This window comes from Tachyglossus aculeatus, chromosome 5 (assembly GCF_015852505.1).
Source record: "Tachyglossus aculeatus isolate mTacAcu1 chromosome 5, mTacAcu1.pri, whole genome shotgun sequence".
Taxonomy (NCBI): Eukaryota; Metazoa; Chordata; class Mammalia; order Monotremata; family Tachyglossidae; genus Tachyglossus; species Tachyglossus aculeatus.
In genome coordinates, this window is record NC_052070.1 from 78,353,414 (window position 1) to 78,380,452 (window position 27,039).

A 27,039-nucleotide genomic window follows, 5' to 3' on the forward strand; every position below is an offset into this window, starting at 1 on the left:
AACACTGTTCTAAGTGCTAGGGTAGATACAAGGTAATCAGGTTGGACACAGCCCCTATCCTACATAGGGCCCCATTTTACAGATGAGGTAACTGAGGCACAGAAGTTAAGTGACTTGTCCAAGGTCACACAGCAGCAAGTGGCAGAGAAGGGATTAGAACTCATGCCTTCTGGCTTTCAAGCACATGCTCTTGCCACTAGGCCATGCTGCTTCCCACAGTCAAGAGCAGAAGCTCAATGCTAGATTGGCGAGGAGAAAAACTGTTGGCTTTCCAAATGATTCACACTACCTAGAAGCAGCTGAAGAGACTGATGCTTCCTCATCAGCTGGAGGGTGTGCTTTAGTTTTCATTGTTCAACATCTGGCTTACCCAGAACATGGTTTCATTAAAGTACTTTCAATTGTTTGTATTTGTTCACTAGTATTCTCTGAAAGACCAGGGAAAGAGGAAATGGGAGTCGGTTTTACACATTGACTATCACAAGCCTCCCACCAAAGGATAGAAAAATACAAATAAAGGTTTATGGTTAATTTTTCACTGGAAAAATTCAAAATGAGCCTCAGCTGGTTCCACTAGGATGTCTCTTGTGCCTGGGAGGTCTGTATATTGGCTGAACTTTGAGCCAATACTCCCTCCTGTCTATCCATGTGCCCTAATCCCTAGGCTACAGACAGGCCTCCAAACACAGCTCTGAGAGCTGCTGCTGATGTTCTGCAACAGGGATAGATTGTTGTTGTTTTTAATCTCCTAGGTCTTCAAAGAGAGTAGTAATAACACATCTAAACCCTACTAAAATCATATCTCCTTCTTGAGCTTTGCCTCACTAATCTCTCAACTCCCCGCCCTATTGTTCCCAAATACTACACCACCTACTCGCTGGAATCCTTCAGGCTCACAGCAGTTAAAGTGCATTCCACTGAACTCTGTTTCTTCCTGCTACCTTTCATTCATTCGTTCGTATTTGAGCGCTTACTGTGTGCAGAGCACTGTACTAAGCGCTTGGGAAGTACACATTGGCAACATATAGAGACGGTCCCTACCCAACAGTGGGCTCACAGTTTAAAAGGGGGAGACAGAGAACAAAAAACATATTAACAAAATGAAAATAGAATAAACATGTACAAATTTATTTTAGATTGTAAGCCTCTCGAGGGCAGGGATCATATCTACTAACTCTCCCCTCTCTTCCCAAGGGTTTGGTATGGTGTTCTACACTAAGTGCTCAACAAATACTATTGACTGACTGATAGTACTGGAATTGAAGCACCCCCTTGGCATAGTGCACTGTACAGTGCTTGGTTAGCTCTGAATAATTAAGTGACACATTCCCCACCACAAGGAACTTAGTGCTCATTTCTTATGAAAAAAAATCATAAAACCTTTTCACAAGCCAGTGTGGCCTAGTGGAAAGACCACTGGCCTGGGAGTCAGATGACCTGGGCTCTAATCCCAGCTTTGCTAATTGCTTGCTGTGTGTCCTTGGGCAAGTCACTTAACTCCTCTGGGCCTCAATTTCCTCATCTGTAAAATGAGGACTCAAGACCTGTCCCCCTAACCCCGCCACCAGACTGTGATCTCCTTGTGGGACAGGGGCTGTGTCTGATCTGATTATCCTGTATCCACCCCAGTGCATATGTCCTTGGCACATAGAAAGCACTTAGTACCACAATTTTAAAATATCTGAAAGATCATAAAATTGGTTCTTAAAACACAAATCCTTTAATATCATCTGAAAGGCATAGGTGCTAAAAAGTTGGGAAGCAGCTTGGTGGAATCCTAGATATAGGATAGAAAAGTCAAATAACTTCTTCAGCCCTTTCTAAAACAAGTGAATTCTCCTTTTTAGACAGATAACTCTTGCTGTCCAAAAGTTCTATCTGTCACAAATCGGCTTAAGATCTGGACTTGGACAAATTATATTGGTACATGGTTGGTCATTTTTAAGCAGCAAATGTCAATTTCTCTAGTTAGAGAAATGATGGCATTTCCTCTAGGGAGGCATTTCACTTCTCTGTAAAAATACATGATCTCAGCTGGGTGGATTCTTTTCAATCAGTGGTATTTATTGAATGCATACTATGTGCAGAGCACTGGACTAAGCATTTGGGAGAGTACAACAGAATTAGCAGACATGTTCCCTGCCCATAAGACTTTTTGATTATAGTATTACACCATATCCTTGAAACAAAGTCATGCTTAATGGGAGGCCAACACAAAAATAGGAAGGAAAACGAAACAGGGAGAAAGAAGTAAACAGCCTCAGTAACTCTGGAATAAACTTAGCGTTTTTCCTAGAGATCAGTACAATGTCAGCAGCCAAGGTGCCGATGACAGAGTAAATAATTGAGAAGATGAGTTTAGAGGTACCCATCCCACCCCGTTCCCTCCATTTCTTAAATACCAACTTTCTCAACCACTACTGTCTCCAGCCTTTGGGGACAAACTTTTCGATCTTATTCTCTGATTGTTACCTCCAACAGGACTTCGTATTGTGTTGTACCTGGTTTTACAAGATCAATGATTTCCCCCAGTCAATTGATGGTATTTATTGGGGACTCCAAAAGTATAAATTCTTACTACCTATTTCTTAGGCTGACCATTAACCTGCTGTGTGACTACTTGTCTGCTGTGTAACCTTGGGCAAGTCACTTAACTTCTCTGTGCCTCAGTTTACTTCATCTGCAAAGTGGGGATTAAGACTGTGAGCCCCATGTGTAACATGGACTGTGTCCAACCTGACTGGCTTGTATCTACCCCAGCATTTAGTACAGTGCTTGGTACATAATAAACACTGCCACTTGTCAGCTGTGTGACTTTGGGCAAGTCACTTAACTTCTCTGTGCCTCAGTTACCTCATCTGTAAAATGGGGATTAAGACTGTGAGCCCCATGTGGGACAACCTGATTACCTTGTATCCCCCCCCCCCCAGTGCTTAGAACAGTGCCTTGCACATAGTAAGTGCTTAACAAATACCATTATTATTAATATCATAAAGAGTGACTCTTCATTTTGTTACTATTGTCCCAGTTGTTTGGTTGCTTTGCTTTCAGTGAAATTGTCTGTGTTACATACAGAAGCTACATTTCAATCACTCCAAGAGGATAATGAGAGTAGCCCTGGGTGATTGTAATATCTGTGTGCTGGTCTTTCACTCTGCCCCATATTTTGATAATGTCACTTCCCAAGACAAGCTCAAAGATTCCAGAAGAGAGAGTTTGCTCTTAAAACTTTATAATCTGAAAGTACTTCTTAACCACTTTGACTCCTGGAAGCAAGATAGCCTTTTCCTTCCTGCACTGGCCAGAGGAGAGAAACTACAACTTCTTTAGATTCTAGTGCTCCTCACTGCTAGTCATGCCTTCCTTATTCATCCCATCTCAAGAAAATATTTCTCTTTACTTCTGGGTTTGGCAGAGGGGCCACAGTCTCACCAGTTGTCTTGTCTCCCACACTCACAGAATTCCTTGGGCACTCTGTATGGCCACTTCTCTGCTACATTTATTCAACCCCCAAACATTTGATTGGAGCTGCTGGGCTAACATATGTGTTCTTCCTCTCCAAAAGCACTCCAAGCACTTAACACTTAACGTGACTATTATCCTTGGATTCTCCTTGAAAAGGAGAGAGAGTAGATATAAAGTCCATTTTCAGACAAGAAAACTGAGGTTAAATGACCTGCTGGATATTCAGCTATGATTAATGGAGGAATCAGGTGGAGAAACAAGGTTTAGGAGACTGAGGCCTGTGCTCTTTCCATTTCTCTATCAGGCTTTTGCCTTCACCACAAACATTCTCCTATTTCACTTCTACCTTCTAAAATTAACCATCAGCTGGTTTTTCAAATGGGTAAAATATGGTGCCCAAAGGCCAGGTGTTAAAGTCATAGATTGCAAAACTGAGTGGCTTAGTGGAAAGAGCACGGGCTTGGGAGTCAGAGGTCGTGGGTTCTAATCCCAGCTCCGCTACTTTTCAGCTGTGTGACTTTGGGCAAGTCACTTCACTTCTCTGTGACTCAGTTACCTCATCTGTAAAATGGGAATTAAGACTGTGAGCCCATGGGATAACCTGATTACCTTATATCTACCCCAGCGCTTAGCAAATATCATTATTATTATTGTTATTATTATTATTACTGAGTGGCACTCAAACGAGTAAGATCTCTTAAGGGATTGAGCTCTGAGTCTATAAGGTTCAAAAGCAATTTCATGAAAGGAAGTGATTTGGTTAGGTAAGGAATGATTGAGAAATACACCCCTGTCACGTTCTTAGGAATAACCACACACATCTTTGATGCAAAATATCCCCACAAAGATCATATTACCCCCATAGACTGTACATTTAATGGTTTTAACTTTCCCAACCACCCAATTAAGTCTTTGCAAGAACATACCTATAGAAGGTAGAAAGTACTCACTGGCAGGCAGTCTTCTTCAACTGCCCAGAAAATTGTCCGGCTTGCTTGAAAAGAAATATTTTTTCTAGTGGAGCATCTATTTGCAGCCCTCTACCACGGTGAATGAGTCACTTCTCTGACATACTCAACCTATTGCAAATGGTGCTGCAAAGTTCATCCCTTCATTAACATCTCCCTATTACCTGCTATGACCATAAAGCCAGGAAAGAAAAAAACCATATAAAATGGCACAGGCTAATGCAAACGGCCTTTCATAAGTTTTACTCTGTCTATTCCACTTGAATATGCTCCTCATCCAATAAATTTTACTTAAATAAAAGTCTTCCAGCACCTCTTATACCATTTGCTCTGCCATTCTGTATTCCAGCATTAGCATTTTCAGCACAATTGGCCTCTTTGCTTTATCAAAAAGCACACTTCTTTTTTGTGTCACCAAAGAACAGAAAAAGCCTTGAGAATTGGTAAAAATATTGACTTAACAGTTCTTTAAAAAGGAAGAAAAGTGCCTACATCAGTTATTTACCACTAAGATGGTTTTATCATGGAGGCATTGTAACTACTGGTAACAATTTCACTGTTATGAGGCGGTGGGAGGACCTAGTGGAAGACATTTTCCACTGCCTTCTAAAAGATCTGAAAGATCAATATCCACCATATGATGATTCTGTTAAACTGAACCTGGCTTTTCATACCACCAAGCAACTTGCTCTTCACCTTCAAACCCCATCTTAATTATGGGGCATGAAAGTATACATATTAGAGGAAAAGTGGAATTCCAGACCTGAGCGAAATTTACAACAGGGTAAAGAAATCGACAAACATGAAACAGTAGGAGAAGCAGCATGGCCTGGGAATTGGAGGACCTGGGTTCTAATTCCAGCTCTGCCAAATGCTTTCTGTATGACCTTGGGCAAGTCAGTTAACTTCTCTGGGCCTTAGTTCTTCGTTCTCCCTCCCATGCAGACTGTGAGCCCCAGGTGGGGCAGGGACTTTGTCCAACCCAATTCACTTGTATCTACCCCAGTGTTCGACACATATGAAGCACTTAAATACCACAAAGAAAACACCATACCATGGGATTAGTGGTGGTTATGACAGATTAGAAAAGAATATGGGGTCTCTAACCCCAGCAGACAGACCAGCATTCAACCAAGGTGGCAAACAAGATGACGGATGAGTCTCAGTCTAGTCACAAAGGCTTCAGGACTAAGAACCTTCAAGTAGGAATTGATTACAGTAGTAGTGGCTTGAGCAGGGCTACTTACACTCTCTTACTTCTGCCTGCTTTGTTCCTGTAGTTGCAAAATGCTCATAAGAATTCTACATAAAAAAACCTATTTGGAGCTAAAGTGACCTGAAAGTACCGATGCTATGCCAAAGCATCTAAGATCAGCAGATTTGTTTGCTGTTATGCTATTTAAGTGCTTATTATGTGTCAGACAGTGTTCTGGGCACTGGGTACTACAAGTTATTACAGTCAGACACAGTCCCTGTCCCTCATGGGGCTCAATCTAAATAGGAGGGAGAACAGGTATTTAAACTCCATTTTACAGTGGAGAAAACTGAGGCATGGGAGAGTTAAATGACTTGCTTATGTTAGCTGGTTATTTTCAGGATTACTGTCTAGTCTGTCCACCACTCAAGATGCCCAAGATGGCTCTTCTTTCAAAAAACATCACCATTGTTGCATTTTTCCAAGCACTTAGTAGAGTGCTCTGCATTCATGGAATAACACCAATAGCAAATCTACTACTACTCCTTCTGTGGATGGCACAGACCCAGCAGGTACTTTCCTACTTTTGGCTTTTTTGCCCCCTTACCACTCTAGTAGTAGTAGTAGTATTTATTAGAATTGGATACGGTCCCTGTCCCTCAGGGACTTACAATCAAAGACTATAACCGGGGAGAAAGGACCAGAGACAAATCACAACTGATGAAATATTGAATACAAATACACGAAGTGAAAACAAAATCAGTAGGTTGTTGTGACAAGAGGAGCAGAATTTTAGGCTCCCTGGAGCTCAGGGTTCAGGGTAACCCCATGGCCCCCAGTCTTCCTGGGGTTTTTGAAGAGGCCCCATGTTGTCGGTACACAGGAAAGCAGCTTTTATCTCTGGCCCAAGGTGCATGGAGAGAAGGTGGCAGTTACCACAGTGCTTTTCTCAGCAGCAATGGTGTAAGTCACATTGTGGAGGTGAAGAGAGATGAGTGACACACAAAATGTCAAAGGACTCTAGCGACAACAATCAGTGGTATTTATTGAGAGCTTATTACATGCAGAACATTGTATTGAGCGCTTAGGAGGGTAAAATACAAGTGTTAGTGGTGCTTCCTCAATTTTAAAATGTTGGGATGGCTTTGGTTGTTAGTGGACAATCTGGGTGGTGCCACTGAAGAGCCCCTGCCAAGCCCCTTACCCACCGCAGTGGTTGGATTCACAGTTTTATCTTTCACATTGTTTCTGTGTTTTTACTTCTTGCTTCTTTCTTTCTATATTTACCGCCAAACCCCTTCCAACCCCTTATTCCTATTTTGTGAGACCTTTGAGGATGAGGATCCACATCTAATTCTCATTCATGCTTTTCTTCCCCAGAGTTCGGTCCGGTGCTGTGAGTGCAGTGCACATAGTAGGCACTTCATAAATATCACTGCTACAAAGCACAAGTAGTGGTAATCTTATATCTGTTTTTGTAGGAGAAAGTCACAGTGGAGCAGATCTACACTTGCGTTAGTAGCATCAATATTTACTGAACACCCACTAGGTGTGGAGAACTGTATAAGGTCCTTGAGGAACATGTAAGAGTTGGAAATGTGATTGCTGCCCTTAAGAAGATGACTGGGGAAGATAGAGTTGAATACCAATATTTCTCCTCGTCCCTTACGCTGTTTTGATGTTTCATTGTTCCCAATGTGTCTGTCTCCAGTCTTGGCCCCACCCCTGATCTTTTATAAATTGTGAGCCCCTTGAAGAACAGAGTCCTTGTCTAATTCCCACCTGTACAGGTCCCATTTCTAATTCCCAGTTCTTTGTACAGTGCTCTGCACACACTAAGCATTTTAAAACTATTAGTTACTATACCGTACTTCCTTTAACCTAGCCACTAAAGGCTTTGAGCTCTGCTTTGAAGGTTGGGAGGAATTTGGAAAGTCAGAGTGATGCTGTGTGACCTTGGGCAAGTTACTTAACTTCTCTGTGCCTCAGTTACCTCATCTGTAAAATGGGAATTAAGACTGGGAGCCCTATGCCGAACAGTGACTGTTTTCAACTTAACTTGTATCTACCCCAGCACTTAGTACAGAGCCTGGCACATAGTAAGCACTTAAATATCATTTTAAAAAAAGTTAACCCGGCTGGAATGAAAGGCAAAGCAAAGGTGGGAGATGAAGAGCAAGAGGGAATTCAAGCAATTAGCAGGTGGTCTTAAACCTTTTGGTTTGGCCTCCAAAGCTTGGCTTTACATTTTATTTACTTAGCCTCCAAGTGACAAAGATTGGAGAGGATATATGGGCTTTGGAGAAGTAACCTTTGCAGCAGCACTAGGAAACTTCTAGACCTAAACTGTCAAGCTAGAAATAGCCTTGGGAGCATTTCAGGGATGCTTCTTTCCCCTCCCCTCCATCTTTTTTTAATGATATTTTTTAAGTGCTTACTATGTGCCAGGCACTGTATTAAGCATGGGAACAGATATAAGATAATCATTCATTCATTCACTTGAATTTACTGAGCGTTTACTGTGTGCAGAGCACTGTACTAAGTGCTTAAACAGGTTGGACATAGTCCATGTCCCACACAGGGCTCACAATCAATCCCTGTTTCACAGATGAAATAATTGAGGCACAGAGTTAGGTAATTTGCCTGGCATCACCCAACAGACAAGTGGCAGAGCCAGGATTAGAACCCAGGTCCGTGCTCTATCTAATAGGCCACGCTGCTTTTCCCTGATCTCTTCGCTACATCTTCTCCTTAAGGATTGAATGTTTTGCCAGAAAACCCCACACATTATGTAAGTACAGAGACCAGAACACTAGAATGCCTGTTCCCTGGTTTTGACCCCAAAAGACTTGCAATGTTTGAAAGTGGTAAGGTAGGCATGTTTGCTTAGCAAAGGAGCAATCACAGCCTAATTTGGTAATCATTTTATTCTGGATCAAGTCTCTCAAATAGGCTATGACCTGCACACCTCGGAAAATAGCTAAGCTATGCCTAGATTTTATTTAAAGCATTAATAATTAATTCTCTATCAAACATATATATGCATTTACACGAGTTTGCATATTAGCTTCATCCTTCAACTGAAAAGCTGGTTCAGAAAGTGAATTGTCACATCATCTCTCACTTCATTCACCCCGTTCAGACTTATTTCTGAAAGAGACAGACCCACAGATAAAGACAGAGATTTCATTTGAAGTAGGAGAGCTTAGTTTCAAATATTCCTGGCAAGTATTTTTCAGCACCCATTACAATAATTATAACAGCAATAATGGCACTTATTAAGCACTTTTTATGTGCAAAGCACTGTTCTAAGCACTGGGGAGGTTACAAGGTGATCAGGTTGTCCCACGGAGGGCTCACAGTCTTAATCCCCATTTTACAGATGAGGTAACTGAGGCACAGAGAAGTGAAGTGGCTTGCCCAAAGTCACACAGCTTACAATTGGCGGAGACAGGATTTGAACCCATGACCTCTGACTCCAAACCCTGTGCTCTTTCCGCTGAGCCACGCTGCTTCTCTAATCTATCACAGCTTCAGCAATAGGATACCTACATTGCACCCATAAGTACAGAGTATACTATATTCCAGGGAAAATTAAGAAGAGTTGAAGTTGATTAAACACCTCAGCTCATTAGCACAAAGATTCATTACAAATACGATTATCACCCAATTAAATTACAAAGTGCTTATGACCGTTACCATTGTTGGTCTGATTAATTCCTGAAAGGTTCACAATAATCTGTGTGCCAGAAACTAATTGGAAGCCAAAAAACCATAAATCTCCAACTGAGATGAAACTATCAACAGCATCTCTTTACTTACCCTATGGATGGTTTTGTGTGCCTCAGAAAAACAGCACTATCTAAATAGACAATGCTATTATTGCTATCACACTTCATGAAGCAAACAAATTACTGCAATTTTTCAATTTTTGAAGCTTTGAGGTCATTTTCAGAAGGAGCCACCAAAAAAGAAGAAGTGTTGCCCAACGGCTAGAGCATGGGCCTGGAAGCCAGAAGGACTTGGGTTCTAATGCCAGCTCTGCCACTTGTCTGCTGTGTGACCTTGGATGAGGCACGTCACTTCTCCGGGCCTCAGTTACCTCATCTGTACAATGGGGATTAAGACTGTGAGCCCCATGTGAAGCATGGACAATGTCCAATCCCATTAGCTTGTATCAACCCCAGCACATAATGCAGTGCCTGTCACCATAGTAAGCGCTTAAATACCATAAAAAAATATAGTAACAAGGGAGAAGACATCTAAACTCAGACTGCAACAACTAACCAGAAACAATGATAAATGACAGCCCTCCTTACTGAGAAGAAAGCTCAGACTGAATCTTATATTTCACAGTTAACATAAACACATAGGAAATCACATTTTGTGTCAGCCCCCGATGGTCCACTCAGTTCAGTATTCTGTCTCTGAACTGTGGTAAAAGTCACAGGGTGATACCTGCCCTTCTCGGCAGGCTGGTCAAACACAGGTAGTGACTTCACTCTCTGAAGAGAAGGGATCACATCTCTACTCTGCTCAGGCCAAATGTTGAAGCAGAGTCTTTGTTGTAAAGGCTAAAATAAATAAATGGAAAGGATCTGCAAGTTCATCTCTATAGATGAGACTCAAAATTCTAACATGAATGACCATGAAAAGTTTGGTCTGTTTTCTGGGAAACGAATGCCTACCTGCTGCTGGGAGTGCGAGACCCAATCAAACGTATTTATTGACCACTTACTGTGTACAAAGCACTGCACTAAGCCCTTGGGAGAGTACGCTATAGCAATATAAAATATTACTATCTGTCCAGGGAGTCCTGTTCTCTCACTATTCATTCATTCACTTAATCATATTTTGTAAGCACTTGTGCGCAGAGCACTGCACAAAGTGCTTACCCACTGACAGTGACCTAGAGAAGGGGCAAGGAATATATAATCTAGTCACTCCTTCCCCTCCCCTAGCCCTTTATTGATAATGTTTTGGTTGAGCAAAGGCCAGCTGACACATTTTCCTACCTCCAATGATAGAGAAATACTTGAGGAATTTGATCCTAGGTGACTCCTGTCCTGACTTTCCAAACTGGTCAGGGTGCAATAGCCACATTTTAAAGGTCTGTTCCTGGGGAAGAATAGTGAAACTTACATTAGTGGGGCAAACAGTATTGTCCCTTCACCTAGTCCAAGGTATTTCCCGGTGGGCTAGCACCTTCACCTCCAAGAAAAGCAGGCCAGAAACCATGTCACTGTAAGCAGGATGGGGGAGAGGAGGAGGAAAGAGAGGGAAGGAAAAATTGAAATGGGGGAGAGAGAAGAAAAGGGGAGAGACAGGGAGTGGAGTAAGAGATAGAGGCAAGTGAGAAGCAACCTTAGAGAAGCAGCGTGGCTCAGTGGAAAAAGCCCGGGCTTTGGAGTCAGAGGTCATGGGTTCAAATCCCGGCTCCACCACTTGTCAACTGTGTGACTTTGGGCAAGTCACTTAACTTCTCTGGGCCTCAGTTCCCTCATCTGTAAAATGGACATGAAGACTGTGAGCCCCACGTGGGACAACCTGATCACCTTGTAAATTCCCCAGCGCTTAGAACAGTGCTCTGCACATGGTAAGCGCTTAATAAATGCCATTATTATTATTATTATTATTAAGTGAAGTGCATGTAATTCCACTTTGGAGCTTAATGCCAGGAATACCTTTACTGTATTTGTTAACTGAGTGCAACACACTAAGAGCAGAAGCAAAAGAGAAATATTCTCTGCCCACTGGAAACTTTCAATCGAATAAGAGAAACAGACATACAAATATTTACAAATAGTGGGAACAAAGGGAAGAAAAAGAAATCAATGAGGGAGTTGAACAAATGGGAAGATGAAAGGATAGGCCAATCCACCCAAGGTCAGGACCAGCATTTCTCCCTTAACTGGAGCAATGACAACAGTGGCCTAACCCAGGTATTATTTCTGGGGCCATTAGAGCCCTGGATACACATTGCCCATACCTGGCAGCGCCAGGCCAACCCACCCAGAGATGGTAACAGAAGGTTCCAAAGAATTTAAAAAGAAAGTTACATGGGATGCATCCCCAAAAGATCAGAGTCCATTTCACCGAGAATCAGATGTCTGGTCATCTTACCCTCAAGCTCCCACTTACTACTAGAGAAGCAGCATGGTCTATTGGATAGAGCACAGGCCTAGGAGTCAGAAGGACCTGGGTTCTAATCCTGTCTCTGTCACTTGTATGATCTTGGGCAAGTCACAACTTCTCTGGGCCTCAGTTACTTCATCTGGAAAATGGGGATTAAGATTGTGAGCCCCATGGGGGACAGGGACTATACCCAACCTCTTTCCTTGTATCTTCCCCAGAAGTTAGTACAGTGCCTGCCACATAGTAAGAACTTAAATACCACTATTATTATTACTATTTATGATTCAGGAAAGCAGGGGCCAGAGGATGTGAGTGGGTATATTTCCATTTGTTTCTACATATTTCCAGTACATAGAAACAGATGATAGTGTGTCCACAGATGAGACACATTATAGCACGACATTTGGCACTATGGTTTATTTTGTGACCAATTATTTGGCCTGAATTGTGCGCCAGCTTTCAAAAACCTAATGAAAGGGGAGGCAAATCCATGGGTAGGAAACTAAATGAAAAAAAGCATCATTGATAAAATATAGTTTTGTATTTGCACAGTCAGTAATTGTTTTGCCCCCTATCTCGCTGGAATTAATAGATTCCGAATTATGGGAGGATAACTACCAGGCTGAGGGAATCACAATTTTCACTTCTCCCTGTTTGAACACAGGAATGAAAGATTGAAAGACGAGACCACCTAGATCTCCTGATTTCTATGCCAAGAGCAAAGAGCAAAATAGAAGTGGAGGGTTGAGAAAATATCAGGCCTGCCTAACAGCTAATCTGGGCAGTTTGAGACAGTAATCTGCTAACAGAATGATCCAAATTAAGTATATACATTTCTGGGCCCACCTAAGTAGTTCCATAACATTCCAAATGATTTTAGCCCAGAAAGTATAAATGACCTGCAGAAAACCGAACCCAATACTCTTCATTCAGGAAAATTATCATTCCATTGGTCCCTCAGCTACAGGATGGGGACTGTGTCTGTTCTATGGTATTTCTATATACCCTAGCACTTAGCACATAGTAAGCGCTTAATACATACTATATCAGCATAACATAGAGGATAGAACACAGGCCTGGGAGTTGGAAAGTCATGGGTTCTAATACTGGCTCCGCCACATGTCTACTGTGTGACCTTGGGCAAGTTATTTCCCTTCTCTGTGCCTCAGTTACCTCATCTGTAAAATGGTGATTGAGACTGTGAGACCCACCTGGGACAGGGGCTGTGTCCAACCTGATTTGCTTGTATCCACCCCAGCACTTAGTACAGTGCTTGGCACAAAGTAAGCACTTAAATACCATACTTACTATCATTTAACCAGGACCCCACTTAGCTTTGCCACTGCTCCATGGGAAAAAGCACAGTCCTGGAAATCAGGGGTCTTGGGTTCTCATCCCAGGTGTGCATGGAGGGAAATGCCCACAGCAGGTAAGCAGCATGGCCTAGTGCATAGAGCATGGGCACAGACCTGGGAGCCATAAGGACCTGAATTCTAATCCTGCTCCACCACTTTTGCTGTGAGACCTTGAGGAAGTCACTTAACTTCTCTGTGCCTCAATTACATCATCTATAAAAGAGGGATTAAGACTGTGAGCCTCATGCAGGAAAGGGACTGCGTCCAACCTGTGCCCAACATGATTAACTTGTATCTACCTCAGCATTTAGAACAGTGCTTGATACATAGTAAGTGCTTAAGGTCCATCATTTTTATTATTATTATCTGCACAGAGTAAACACTCAATAAGTACCACAACTAACCAGTACTCTACTTATCTCTGCCACTGGTCCATGGGAAAAAGGGGTCTCTGTTTCTAGTTCCAGCTCCGCATGGAAGGAAATGCCTGTTACTCTCTGCAGATAGCACAGCCGCAAGTGCTCAATAAATACCACTGATGATGATGCTCTCAGTGATGAAGATCATTGCCCAAAGAACTGCATATGGCAATCTGTGAGGGGAAAGGATCCAGCAGGAATTCTGAAAATCCTGGCTAACATGAGTGGCAAAGACCACGACAGCTACAGAGCGAACTGCCGGCTGGTTTTTGGCACCACTCTGTGTTCACTTTGTTAAGCAATGGATTCTGTGCATTAATGACAAAAAAGCAAAGCTTTTTCTGTCTTGACCACCTAATGGTTTGCTGCACTCTGTCAACAGGAGCATGATTGGTTGTCACAAGGAAGTCCCGCACATACAACACTATGATCAATTCCTCTGTACAACTCCATGGTCCTGAGTCCCAGGAACAAGGGTCATCTGTTGCCCAACGGGAGATTCCATCATCCTAGTGGGACATGTGTATCACAAGTTGCCATTTTAGGTGGGTCTGACTGGGACTCAGTTAATGATGTTCTAATTTTTAATAAAAATGATGGTATTGTAAGCATTTTCTATGTGCCAGGCACTGTGCTGGATACAAACAAATCAAGTTGGATACAGTCCCTGTCCCATGTGGGGCTCACAGTCTCAATCCTCATTTTACAGATGAGGTAACTGAGGCCAAGAGAAGGGAAGTGACTTGTCCAAAGTCACACAGCAGACAAGTGGTGGAGCCAGAATTAGAACCCATGAAACAAACACATGACAAAAGGCCGCCTGACACAGGCCCAGCTGGAGCTCACTAACCATCACAACTCAGTGCCCTATGCCAGCCACATGGCAAGACCTGTTTGACTCCTGGGCCCTCTCTTCCTGAGAGTTCCTGACAGAATCCCACAGATCAGCAAGCCAGCTGTGATTAGGAATGTATTTACAGACCATAATTCATTTGTTTATATTAATGCCTGTATCACCCTGAATACTGTAAGCTCACTGTGGGAAGGGAACATGTCTACCAACTCTTACATTATACTCTCCCAAGTATTAAATACAGTGCACGGTGCACAGTTAAATGCTCAATAAAGAAGATTGATCCAGTTCCAGGATGGGAAAAGTGACTGCTTTAAACCCGGGCTACATTTGAGCCTCAAGCAAAAAAAGAAGGTTAGAGCATTCATTCATTCAACTGTATTTACTGAGCATTTAGTGAGTACAGAGCATTGTACTAAGAGCAGAAACTGAATGTAACACTGTAATAATTATTTCAAGTTTGTAAATAACCCCCCTCACTTTCCCCACCCCAATTTCCCTAGGTTATACTCAACTCCTTCCCTAATGTTACGAAGTGCCAAGCCAAGGAATGGGCCAGATGCAGTGCTGTAGTGAGAAGGTTGCATGCTATCGATGACAGGTTGAGAGCCAGGAACAGCAAATGCAGTCACTCTTCCAAATAAGAAACATATTTATCCCTATTACATATTGCATTCCAGCTTTTGGAAACACTCAACCAGTAATTAGAACTTTTAATATGGAAGAGGATGTGGGTCTCTAAACTTTCAGGTAACCGTTGGCTGTGATCAATTGCTTTGAAATCTGTTTTGGCAGTATTTGTTTGTGATGTTAGCACTTAATCCTTAAGAAAATGTAGTTATCTGTCTCAAGACAGACATCTGCAATTTCTGACTTCACACACACACACACACACACACACACACACACGCACACGCACACACACGCCCCCAACACCAAAAGCTTGCACTGTGTGGCTCAGGAAGGGATGAAGATCAATTCGTCGGTAGGTAGAAGTACAGTATTCTGTTTTGTACAGTACTGTATTAAGCAAGCTCAGCGACTGACCTGACTGACACTAGTTAAGCTTCTGCTAAGCCCTTCCTGAGAGGAGAGTCTTGGGACCATGGGAATTGGCTCCATCCAAATCCAAGCAGGAACAAAAGTAGTTCAGGGCCTCACTTTGGCGCTGGGGAGTGAGTGGGAGAAGAGGAATTGTCATCCATATGTGGTGTTAATAATAATAGTAATAATACTAATGATGATGATGGTATTTGGTTAAACACTTACTATGTGCCAAGCACTGTTCAAAGCACTGAGGTAGATACGAGGTAGTATATATCCTGGCACATGTGCTTACACAGAAACTGTGTTTTCCTAGTGGAAAGATCAAGCCTGGGAGTCAGAGAACCTGGGTTCTAATCCCAGCTCCACCACTAGTCTTAAATGACCTTAGGCAAGCCATTTAACTTTTCTGTGCCTGTTACCTCCTCTGTAAAATGGGGGTTAAAGGTGGGAATCCTGTATAGGACTCTGTTTAACTTCATTAGCCTGTATCTACCCTAGTGCTTAGCCCGGTGTGGGAAGGGATTGTCTTTATTGCAGAATTGTACTTTCCAAGCACTTAGTACAGTGCTCTGCACACAGTAAGTGCTCAATAAATATGATCAAATGAATGAATAGTTCAGTGTCAAGCACATAGTAAGCACTTAACAAAATAGCATAAAAAACCCTAGCAGCACCCAAGTTACTGCACCATGGCCTCTATAAAATCCAAAAAGATAAAAATTCTATTTTCCTGGCACACAGATTAAAAAACAAAACAAAAAAAAAAAACAAAAAAAAAACTCACTGTGGCTTTCTTCCAATTTAATTCATCTAAAGGAGTTCAATCCAAAAAGCTCACAAAATAAAAATCCTCCAAATTACAAAAAGATTAGCCACTTAATAGGAAGATGTGATTTGGGGTTGCTTCTTTGTTATCACTACTTGCTACAGAGCTGCATCCTAAAAGGAAAGGTTTTTGTAGGGCTGCAGATTTGGGCAGGAGCTGAAGTCAATGGCTAATGTAATGACAGTACTGTTCCGATTTCCAAATTATTTCTAGAATTATTTTGCCATTAACCTCTGAGCATCCAATGACTCTGAATAACGGAAGATGACTAACTTCAGAACTTCACCCTTGGAAAACAAAGAAACTGTGTTTAAATGACTTTCAAAACTATTAATGTTCTAAATGATGTAATGTTGCACCATGATAAAAAAAAAAAACAGTTAAAAGCTTTTTCCTTGGGAGGATTTTGTAATATTACTAAATATTTCAGCCTGACATTGGAGAAAAAGAAAAAAAAATCAAACTCTGCACTTTATGAGCTTTAGCCATTAGCACTAATGAAAAATGACAGCATTGTTAAGTTTTTATTCTTAATAAAATGTAAAATAACTCAGGATATGAATTTTTATTTTTAAAGGACATTTAAGATCCTGTATCAGAATCAAAATATATGGAATGACTTAAGACTTACAAATAGATAAAAATGAAAAAACATGAAAATCAGTTCTGCTTGTGACTTGCTGAGTTCTGCACTTTCTTTGCTGCATCTTGAATTACTAGAAATACTGCAGCCCTGGGCCCCTCTTTCCACAAATTTGAAAATAAGGACTACTTACTCAGACTTGAATTTTGTGGATTTTGGTTTGAGCCCCAATGACTTGCCCTAGCATAGCCAAACATTAATAACAACAAAAACTAAAATTTGTTCATCACCATTTTTTTCTTTTTTCCAAAGCCCTTTCACATCAATTCAAGAGAAGCACCATGGCTTAATGGAAAAAGCACAAGACGAAGTCAATATCAAGAAACCTGGGTTTTAATCCCACCTCTGCTGCTTGTCTGCTGTGTGACCGTAGGCAAGTCACAAATCATTTGTGTCTCAGTGTCCTCATCTTTAAAATGGGGATTCAATACCTGAACTCCCTCACCCTTTCATATTGTGAGTCCCATAAGGGTCAGAGATTGCATCTAGCACAGTGCTGGACACATAGTAAATGCGTAGCAAATATCACAGTTATTATTTTATCAATTCCCTCATTTTAACACCCTGTGAAGTAGAGATAGGTAGGTACTCTTATCCCAATTTTACAAGCGAGGAGACAGAGGCCCATAGAGGTGAAATGACTTGGTCAATATCACGGTCAGGCCAGTAGCCAACCTGAGTCACAAACAAGTTCTCCTGGCTTCCAGCTCTGGGCACTTCCTAGACTTCACTGCCTTCTCTGATCCGGATAACTAAACTGTGGCAGAACATCTAGGTTCCAAGCGCTTAGTACAGTGCTCTGCACACAGTAAGCACTCAAATACGATTGAATGAATGAATGATCAGGGCTGGTGAACTACATTTAAAATATTATCTTCCTCCCCATTCTGTCAGGGCTTGATATCCAATGAAAAGAGTACAGAGCCAGGTACTACAAGCCCCAGGTCCTGTCTTCAGCTCTATCTCCCATTATTTGTAGAGCTGACCTTCCTATTCATCTGTAAAATGGCTAGCCCTTTTCTTCCTCCACATTTCTCCACTTCCTCACCTTCTTGGTCATGTCACCTTAGATGTCAAAGGCGTTCTTCCCCACACAATAGGTGTTCAGATACTACTGACAGTGATGAAGAATGAGACACATCATACATGTAAAGGGCTTTGCACTTCTAAGAATAAAACCACTGCAGAACCTCAATTACCAAAGTGATGTCAATTTTCCTGTGCAGATGTCATCCTCCTCCTTTATAATCACTCCAAACATCAACCAGATTTTATTCTTCATTTATAAAACCTCCATCTCTGATCTTACTTGTCAGACTACTAGCCTCCTGAGAGTGGAGACCCTGAGATTTTCCAAATACTTTATGAGAAACTGAGAGTGTTCAATAAATGTAATTGATCCCACCAGCAAACAGAGAGTAAACTGCTCTCCTTTAGGACACTGGAAAATTAATAATAGTGATAATAATTGTATTTGTTAAACACTTACTGTGTGTCAAGTGCAGTGCTAAGTGCTGGGGAAGATACCATATAAATAGGTTAGAGCCAGTCACACATGAGGCTCACAGTTTAAGGTGGAGGAAGAAGAGAAACCTTTATCCCCACTTTATAGTTGAAGAAACCAAGACATGGAGAAGTTAAATAGCTTGCCCAAAGTCACACAGCAGGCAAATGGTGGAGCCAGGATTAGAAATCATATCTCCTGACTCCCAGGACTGTGCTCTTTCCACTATGCCAGGATCATCTGCTCCTCAGAAGATCCCTATCTTAGAAAAAGAAGAATATAAATCTCCATAAAGATCCTAATAGACAACTTAACGGGACAATGCTGCTAGACAGAAAAAAAATTAAGACCCATAACCATTTGGTCTTTGAAGAAGCACTTCAGTCATGATGAAGCAAATTCTTAAACTGTCACCCCTAAATTAATGTTTCCAGCTTTCCTGGTTGAGAAGATATTCTCATAAGAAACCAATTTGGGAATTTCTTCAATTCTAGCAAGACAGTTAAGGGGTATATAAGGAGTGCATAAGAAAGTCTCCTTCTCTTCTTCCCTCCCAGAATCTGGCATGTCTCATCAAGTAATTCATTCAAACTACTTTCCATTTTTAAATGGAACCCCTGAATGCATTGGGATTGTAAGCCTACTCCATAGCTACTGGATAGATCGGCACTGACTATTTTTCGGGAAGTAAATCTTAAGTGAACCCAGGTCCTTCTGACTCCCAGCTGCATGCTCTATCCATTACATTTCTCCAACTTTCATCTCTCACTTTCATCTCAGTGAGACAGAGAAAGCCTTAATCTGAAGCAAAATTCTGTCATCACTCAATCGTATTTATTGAGCGCTTACTGTGTGCAGAGCACTGTACTAAGCGCTTGGGAAGTACAAGTTGGCAACATATAGAGACAGTCCCTACCCAACAGTAGGCTCACAGCCTAGAAGGGGGAGACAGAGAACAAAACAAAACATATTAACAAAATAAAATAAATAGAATAGATATGTACAAGTAAAATAAATAGAGTAATAAATATGTACAAACATATATACAGGTGCTGTGGGGAAGGGAAGCAGGTAAGATGGGGGGGATGGAGAGGGGCTCGAGGGGGAGAGGAAGGAGGGGGCTCAGTCTGGGAAGGCCTCCTGGAGGAGGTGAGCTCTCAGGGCCTTGCCATGCCACCTCAATGAATCAATCAATCATATTCATTGAGTGCTTACTGTGTGCAGAGCACTGTACTAAGCACTTGGGAAGTACAAGTCGGCAACACAAAGAGACAGTCCCTACCCAACAGCGGGCTCATATGATGATGATGCTGGTATTTGTTAAGCGCTTACTAGGTGCAAAGCAATGTTCTTAGCGCTGGGGAGGTTACAAGGTGATCAGGTTGTCCCATGGAGGGCTCACAGTTTTAATCCCCATTTTACAGATGAGGTAACTGAGGCACAGAGAAGTTAAGTGACTTGCCCAAAGTCACATAGCTGACAGTTGGCGGAGCCGGGATTTGAACCCATGACCTCTGACTCCAGAGCCCGTGCTCTTTCCACTGAGCCACGCTGCTTACTAAAGTACTTAAGAGGACTGAAAAGCAACACAGGAGGCAGTGTGATCTAGTGGATAGTACATAGGACTGGAACTCAGGACACCTGGGTTGCAGCTCCACCACTGGCCCGCTGTGTGATGTTGGGCATAATCATAACCTCTCTGGGCCTCCAGTTTACTCAACTGTAAACTGTGTATGAGATCAAACTAGAAGCACCCAGTGGGGCAGAGGCTGTGTCCCATCTGATAACCTTGCACCTACTCCTGAATTTACCACAGTGAGCACTTAATAACTTAATAACTCAATAATAATTGAGAAGGGTCAGGTGCAGGGTCAAAAACTGGGATGAAAGTAGGAAATGAAAGTTGGAGAAATGTAGTGGTTAGAGCATGGCCTGGGAGTCAGAAGGACCTGGATTTTAATCCCGGCTCCACCGCATGTCTGCTGTGTGACCTCGGGCAAGTCACAGTTTCTCTAGGCCTCGGTTACCTCATCTGTAAAATGGGGATAAGACTTGAGCCCCATGTGGGACAGGGAACTCTGTACAACCTGATTGACTTGTATCATCCCCAGCGTTTAGAATAGTTCTTGGTACACAGTAAGAACTTAACAAGTACCATAATTATTATTATTATTATTTACTGAAACACTGAAGATGGAGTTAAGGTCTGATATTGGGGTCAGGGTTAAGATCAGAGCCTTTGGGGCCAGATGTAAATGTAAGAATGAAGACAACAAAGCCTTAAAGGGGATCCAGGATTGGAGTAAGTGCTGATTTTGGTGCACGGTACTGGCAGTTTTTGTTAGAATTACATGTTTCACCTTCATTTCAACTCCTCTCCCTGGGGCTTTCACCTGCACCTATGCAGACGGTGTCAAGCACAAAACAGAGATACACAGAACGCCAAAAAAAAAAAGGTTTTATTGAAAAGGGGATTAACATATTGAAATACAAATGCTGCTCTTTAAACTCTGCCTTACATGTTCTTAAAATCTTTACTATAGAGGCAAGACTGAAGGAGCTTTCTGGAACTTGATTTAAGATTTACGTAGACCCGAGTTTTCCTACTCTATGTTTCCTTTTTCCAATAAATAGAACACTATGTATATAAAGATTACCCAGATTTCTAAAGTAATATCATGGGCAGTGTAACCATTTTACTGAAAATACCTCAATTTCAGCTTATAGGCAGTTTTCATATTTACGATAATCAGTTTCTTAAAACTGATAGATCAAAACATAGATCAAACAGATCAAACAGATCTAAACATAGATCAAAACATTGCTAATTTGAACCAATTTTCTCAGACACAGTGTCAGAAACCCTATTTTTTTTAACCAAAAATTACCCAGAGTTGTGAATGCAATTATAAATGAGTAGTCTGGTTATGCTGAGGTATTTATATTGAACCAGAGAGATTCCATGATAGAGTAGCTTACTTTATCTGAAGAAAACTAGAAGTGTTGACCCTGCCAGATTAGAGAAGCAGTACTGTGTAGTGGATATAGCATGGCCTGGAACTCTGGAGGTTATAGGTTCTAATCCTGGCTCCACCACTTGCCTATGTGAACTTGGGCAAGTCACTTCACTTCTCGGGGCCTCAGTTACCTCATCTGTAAAATGGGGATTGAGACTGTGAGCCCCATGTGGGACAGTGACTGTGTCCAACTCAATTTGTTTGTATCCACCCCAGACTTTAGTACAGTGCCTGGTACATAATAAGTGTTTAAGTATAGGAGACCTGGGTCCCAGCTCTACCACTGGCCTGCTGTGTGATGTTGGGCATCATCACATCCCCTCAAGGCCTTCAGTTTAATAACAATAATATATTATCTTTTGCTCCCTCCTAAAATGTCCTGAAAATTGTTTTCCCAGGGTTTCCAAGCAACTGGTGAAGCAGCATGGCCTACTAGTTAGAGCATGAGGCTGGGAGTCAGAAGGACTTGGGTTCTAATCCCTGCTCCACCATTTGTATCCTGTGTGGCCTTGGGCAAGTCATAGCTTCTCTGTGCCTCAGTTTCCTCATCTGTAAAATGGAGATGAAGACTGAATCCCATGTGGGACATAGCCTGTGTACAACCTGATTACCTTGTGTCTCCCCCTGGGCTTAGAACAGTGCTTGGCATGTACTAAGCACTTAAATGCCACAAAAAAAAACCAGTGATGTATTGTTTTGTAAGCAGTAAATGAAGCTCTGGTCATAAAGGAGGTATGTGTCAGAAAATAGAAGCCAATGTGTCGTAAAGCGGAAAAAGAGAATAAATATAGAAACAATGCACATTCCATTCATCATTACTCAAAATATGAGTCACGGACTTCCTGTTTTATCCAAAATTACTGCAAGTAATATAAAAGGTAGACCTGAGGATTAGAGAAAGTCAAAGCTTCCCTGCGGTTAACGGATCTACTGAGAGGGAAGCCTGGGGCAAGAATTTGCCAATGATAGAATAGCCGAGAAAGGGAATTGCTCGACTCTCGGGATTTCAAACCAGGATGGTTGAGGGTCTAGGGGATGGATGGGAGAACTGTTCTTGGCCTTTAGGGCAACTGGATCACTAAGTGGAGCAGAAACTAATGTGTCAGATGGGATGACATTACTGCAGCTCATTTATAAATGATTAGTACATCTTTCATTTAACAGGAGAAGGAGGAAAGGTGTTGATTATGAAAATATTTACTCTTTAGTGGGTGTGTACTTCCCCACTTGAGGAATAGCTCCAAGAGCAGAGAAATCATACCTACATGACCCATGACTTCAACAATCAGCAACTAAACTTAGAAAAATGTAAAAGAGCCCTTCTCAATTAATTTTAATTGTCTTTGTCATTCCATAAAAATAATGCCTAATTAAAAAATTACACAGCACAGAAATATATGGCTAGCTATAATTCAAGTGTCAGGAAATAATTACAGACTGGAAGCCAGTTCAGATATGTTACTGCATCCATCTAGCTTGATTTGCGGAATAGATCATAAAACAGCAAAGTAATCTGTAGCAACAATAGCACTTGCAAAAGGGATGCATTCCTAGGTAAATCATTAGTATATTCTGGGGAAAGTAGTCATTCATTTAACATGTTTCCAATATATTTTGTTAAGCCGGACACAGTCCTAAAATTGTTTCATGTGAGCTCCTTGTGGGCAGGGAACATGTCTACCACTTTATTACATTGCACTCTCCCAGTTGCTTAATACAGTGTTCTAGACTGTAAGCTCATTGTGGGCAAGGAGTGTGTCTGCTTACTGTTATATTGTACTCTCTCAAGCACTTGGTACAGTGCTTTGCACACAGTAAGCGCTCAAAAATACAACTGAATGACAGAGTGCTCTGCACATAGTAAATGCTCATTAAATACCTCTGACTGATCACTATACACCAATCTCACCTATAACACTTGAATCCCTGTACCAGCATATCATGATTTATGGATTTTAATCAAGGGGAAGAATGCTATTTTGCAATAGTCAAGTTCCTTTTTTTTAATACATCCTGTTTTTTCACCATTTTTCAAGCTCTATGTAAAATGTCATCCTCATTTTTAAATTTCTTCTTGTAAAAAGAAGTTTGTCTAAGCAACCCATAAGCAGCCTGGGGAGTGAGTCAGAGAACAATGCATCATCATGTTAATGTTGCTAAGCTCACTATGGGCAGGAAACATGCCTACCAATTCTGTTTCATTGTACTCTCTCAAGTGCTTAGTACAGTGCTCTGCACACAGTAAGCACTCAAATACCAATGACTGATTGATTAAAAGGAGAACAGGCCCAAAAGCAATCAAATGGGAACCAAAAACCTTGTTTTGAGCAAGCCTGACATAAAAGCTGAGGCTCTGAATATACATACAAATCAATTATGAAGACTGGGAGGAGAGGTGTTTTCTAGTCCGCAGTTCAAGGTATCCATTAAAGCGTAAAGGAAAGGTTCACCAAGAGAGCAGAGCCCAGTAGGAGTCATGATTCCTTAGCACACGTTAACTGGGACTGGTCTCCTCCTGGCCCATCCACCCAAGGTCCTAGGACCATGGCACCCAGATTCTCCCCTCCCCTGCAAGCCCACAACAAACCTAAACTGGGACTGAATGAGATCAAAGTCATCCCTAAGGCCCCCTCTGTGGGAGTGGGCAGCTGCTACATGTATGCCTGTCATAACACAGGAACTTTCACATAAGTGTAAAAGACTGCACATATATACAGGATCTAGTTTGTGCAGGCCTGAAATGACATCCCCAATCTGGGCTGAGGTTCATGAATTAAACTCATGAATGCAGTCAGTCCTCTAGACTGTAAGCTCACTGGGGGCAGGGAACGTGCCAACCAATTCTGTTACTGTCCTTTCCCAAGTGCTTAGCAAGCATTCAGTAAAATAAGATTGATCGATTGACTGACACTGCCTATATAGGATTGTATCTGAGATGTTCATGGAGATGGAGAACTATTTTTAACTATTAAGGTGTCCTCCTGTCTGGATCAGAAGGTGCTAAGTAGCTGTGATTTTATCTCTTCCTAGATGGAGTAGCCCAGAGTGAAGACACAGGTCCAAGGCAAGACACCCAGGCCTAAGAAACAGCTAGGAGCATACCCTCCACCCCCGACCCACGGCCCCTAGAAGGCAGGTCACATGGAGAGGCCACTGAAAAAGAAGCAGAACATTTGCATGGAGGGCACAGGATAAAAGCTAAGAGTTGCTCAGGCTTTCAGGACAAAGATACATACAATAAGAGTAATAGAGTAGTGTCACTTGAGGACCAGGGTTTTGAGCTCTTCATGGCTCAGAGTCCAACAGTTGGAGACACAGCCTTCTCAACAGTTTATACACTGTGATGGCCTTGTGCCTGTAGAGTCTCTTCAGCCTTCTTGGCTGGAGCAGGAACTGATATGAAGTCCCAGTGGGATGGGGACTGAGGGTGGCTGCTGCAAAGACACATTCTGGCGATATAAGTTATTTGGGGACGGCTTCCTGAAAGAGGTGGGATTGTCAGAGGACTTTGAATGCAGGGGCTTTGAGAGATTTGTGGGAGCCGTCTGGGGAATTTGGAGGGAATGAAGTCCAGGATAGGGAAACAGGATGAGTGAGGGGACCGAAGTGAGAAAATACCTGGAGTTTACAAGTTCAGGAGGACAAGGAGCATGTCCTTGGATCGCAGGTCATTTTAGAAAAGAGATGATCAAAGCATGCTTTCCCCTATTTCTGTTAGTGGTTTAATTTTGAATGATCTCTCTGGAAAGCCTTCTTCACTCTGTGCTTTGGGTAAACAGGTTTAACGATCAAATCTATCAAATCCACCTAAAAGCAAAAGAAAAGCAAGACTAAGACCTTGTGAGATGAACTTTGAATTGCCTCTCCCCGCACATAAACTTCCCATGGGGTTTTAAACCTCTGTTTGAAAACACCCAAAGAGGAAGATTGATAGTAACTCAGACTTCAGGCTGGGGATGAATCTCAGTTAAGGAGCTCTAAGGCAGTGGCTTACTATTCTATCAGAACTCTGTTACAGTTTTGTGATCTATCTTTACCTCTCCATTTCCCTGTTCTTAATTTATGACTCTCAAGTCAGTGTGTGATATAAGCTCAGATTCCTGTATATCTTTAAAGCATAATTCACTGTTCTTGGGCTGTCAGAACCCATGAGATACAAGTAATCACCACAAAAGTAATAGTTGACTTGTGCTGGAAACAAAAGTTTAAAAACCTGACATTCTCATCCTGGAATTTTTAATCAGTTACTATTATGTCAGTCAAAAACATTTTCCTTTTGAAGGATGGTGGAGAGAGGAGAGGGAATATAAGGGGGTTCTTTCCCTTCAATAAAATAAACAGTTTCACTTTTCTTAAGGCAAACAGAATATCAAATTTTGTGTACTGCACAGCAGGAAATAATGCATTTCTACATTTGCTTTCACCTTTTCAAGGAAAATCACAGTTAAAATATTACATAGTCAAAGCTAATTACATAAACGCTTAGTTATCATTGATGCTTTAAAATTAATGTTTTGAAATGTTTAATTGCTGATGGAAAGTTACCACCTGACCAAGCTGCTGGCATTACTGACAAAGGAGAGTGTTCATACTCATCTAAGAAACAGAGTCACAGATGTTTAAAAATACAAGCTAGAATTGTCTCACCGTCTCAAAGGTGCCATCTCACACAGACTGCCAGATGCTGTCCCAGAATAAATTCTCATCTCTAAACCCTGGCCTAGTGGAGTGTCTCATGGGAGTCAGGTGAGGCCATTTCCAGTTACACTGCTGATTTATGTCAACTACCATTCCCTTAAGCCTACTGTACCCTTGTCCTATCTGGAAAATGAGAAGAATAAAGTCTCCCTCCTGCCAGTTCATGGGAATGGTATAAGGATGAAAGACTGTGCAGTGTTTTAAGCTCCCTAAGAGCTGTAGACAGATTGTGTTCTATAGCTACCACTCCTGGCACCTTACATGACCTTCTCTCTAACAATTACAAAACTGCATTTCCTGCTTTCATACATTTCCTTAAACTCACATCGGCAACCCAAATGACATTCTATCATTGGTCATGCTACTCACCGAGGGGCTTAGGTCATCACAAGAAAGTGACAGCCAACACCTCCAATTAAACACACACAAAAAATGTCTTTTTAAGACAGTACCTTGGTTGCTATAGATTCCACTTCAATTGGCTCCTATACTTTAGGCATCTAATAGGAAGTGCCACAACGTGTGGGGCTGAAAAGCCCATGAAATTCATGTCTCAGCAATAGCAGAAAAAGCATAAACTGAAGTTGTACTCCAAGTTTAGTGTAAGTGTGTAGCCTGAATTTAACCACTAGAAGTTAGAAGGATATGAGGTTACTACACAGTGATAATGCTACTTTCACCTGCTTGGCGACCTTGGGCAAGTCACTTAATTTCTCTGTGCCTCAGTTAGCTCATTCATAAAATGGGAATTAAGACTGTGAGCCCCATGAGGAACATGGGCTGTGCCCAACCTGGTTGCTTGTATAGAACCCAGCGCTTGGTTACAGATGCTGGCATGCAGTAAGCACTTAAATACCATTAAAAAAACAAAAAAGGCCTGAAGTCTCCTGACTCCCAGTCCTGTGCTCTTTCCA

The 27,039-nt window shown here is 41.8% G+C and overlaps 1 protein-coding gene across 2 annotated transcripts in view; it reads right to left on the reverse strand.

The window, feature by feature from the left end:
• The window catches only part of CSGALNACT1 (chondroitin sulfate N-acetylgalactosaminyltransferase 1), a 305,040-nt gene that overhangs the window by 209,557 nt on the left and 68,444 nt on the right, over window positions 1–27,039 (reverse strand). The window contains exon 1 of one of the 2 annotated variants that reach the window (XM_038747509.1): window positions 25,046–25,117. The exons of the other annotated variant lie outside the window; for it this stretch is intronic. The gene's annotated coding sequence lies outside the window, so the exon portion shown is untranslated. Of the gene's footprint in view, window positions 1–25,045; window positions 25,118–27,039 lie in introns of those variants that run through there. 2 annotated transcript variants of the gene reach the window in all.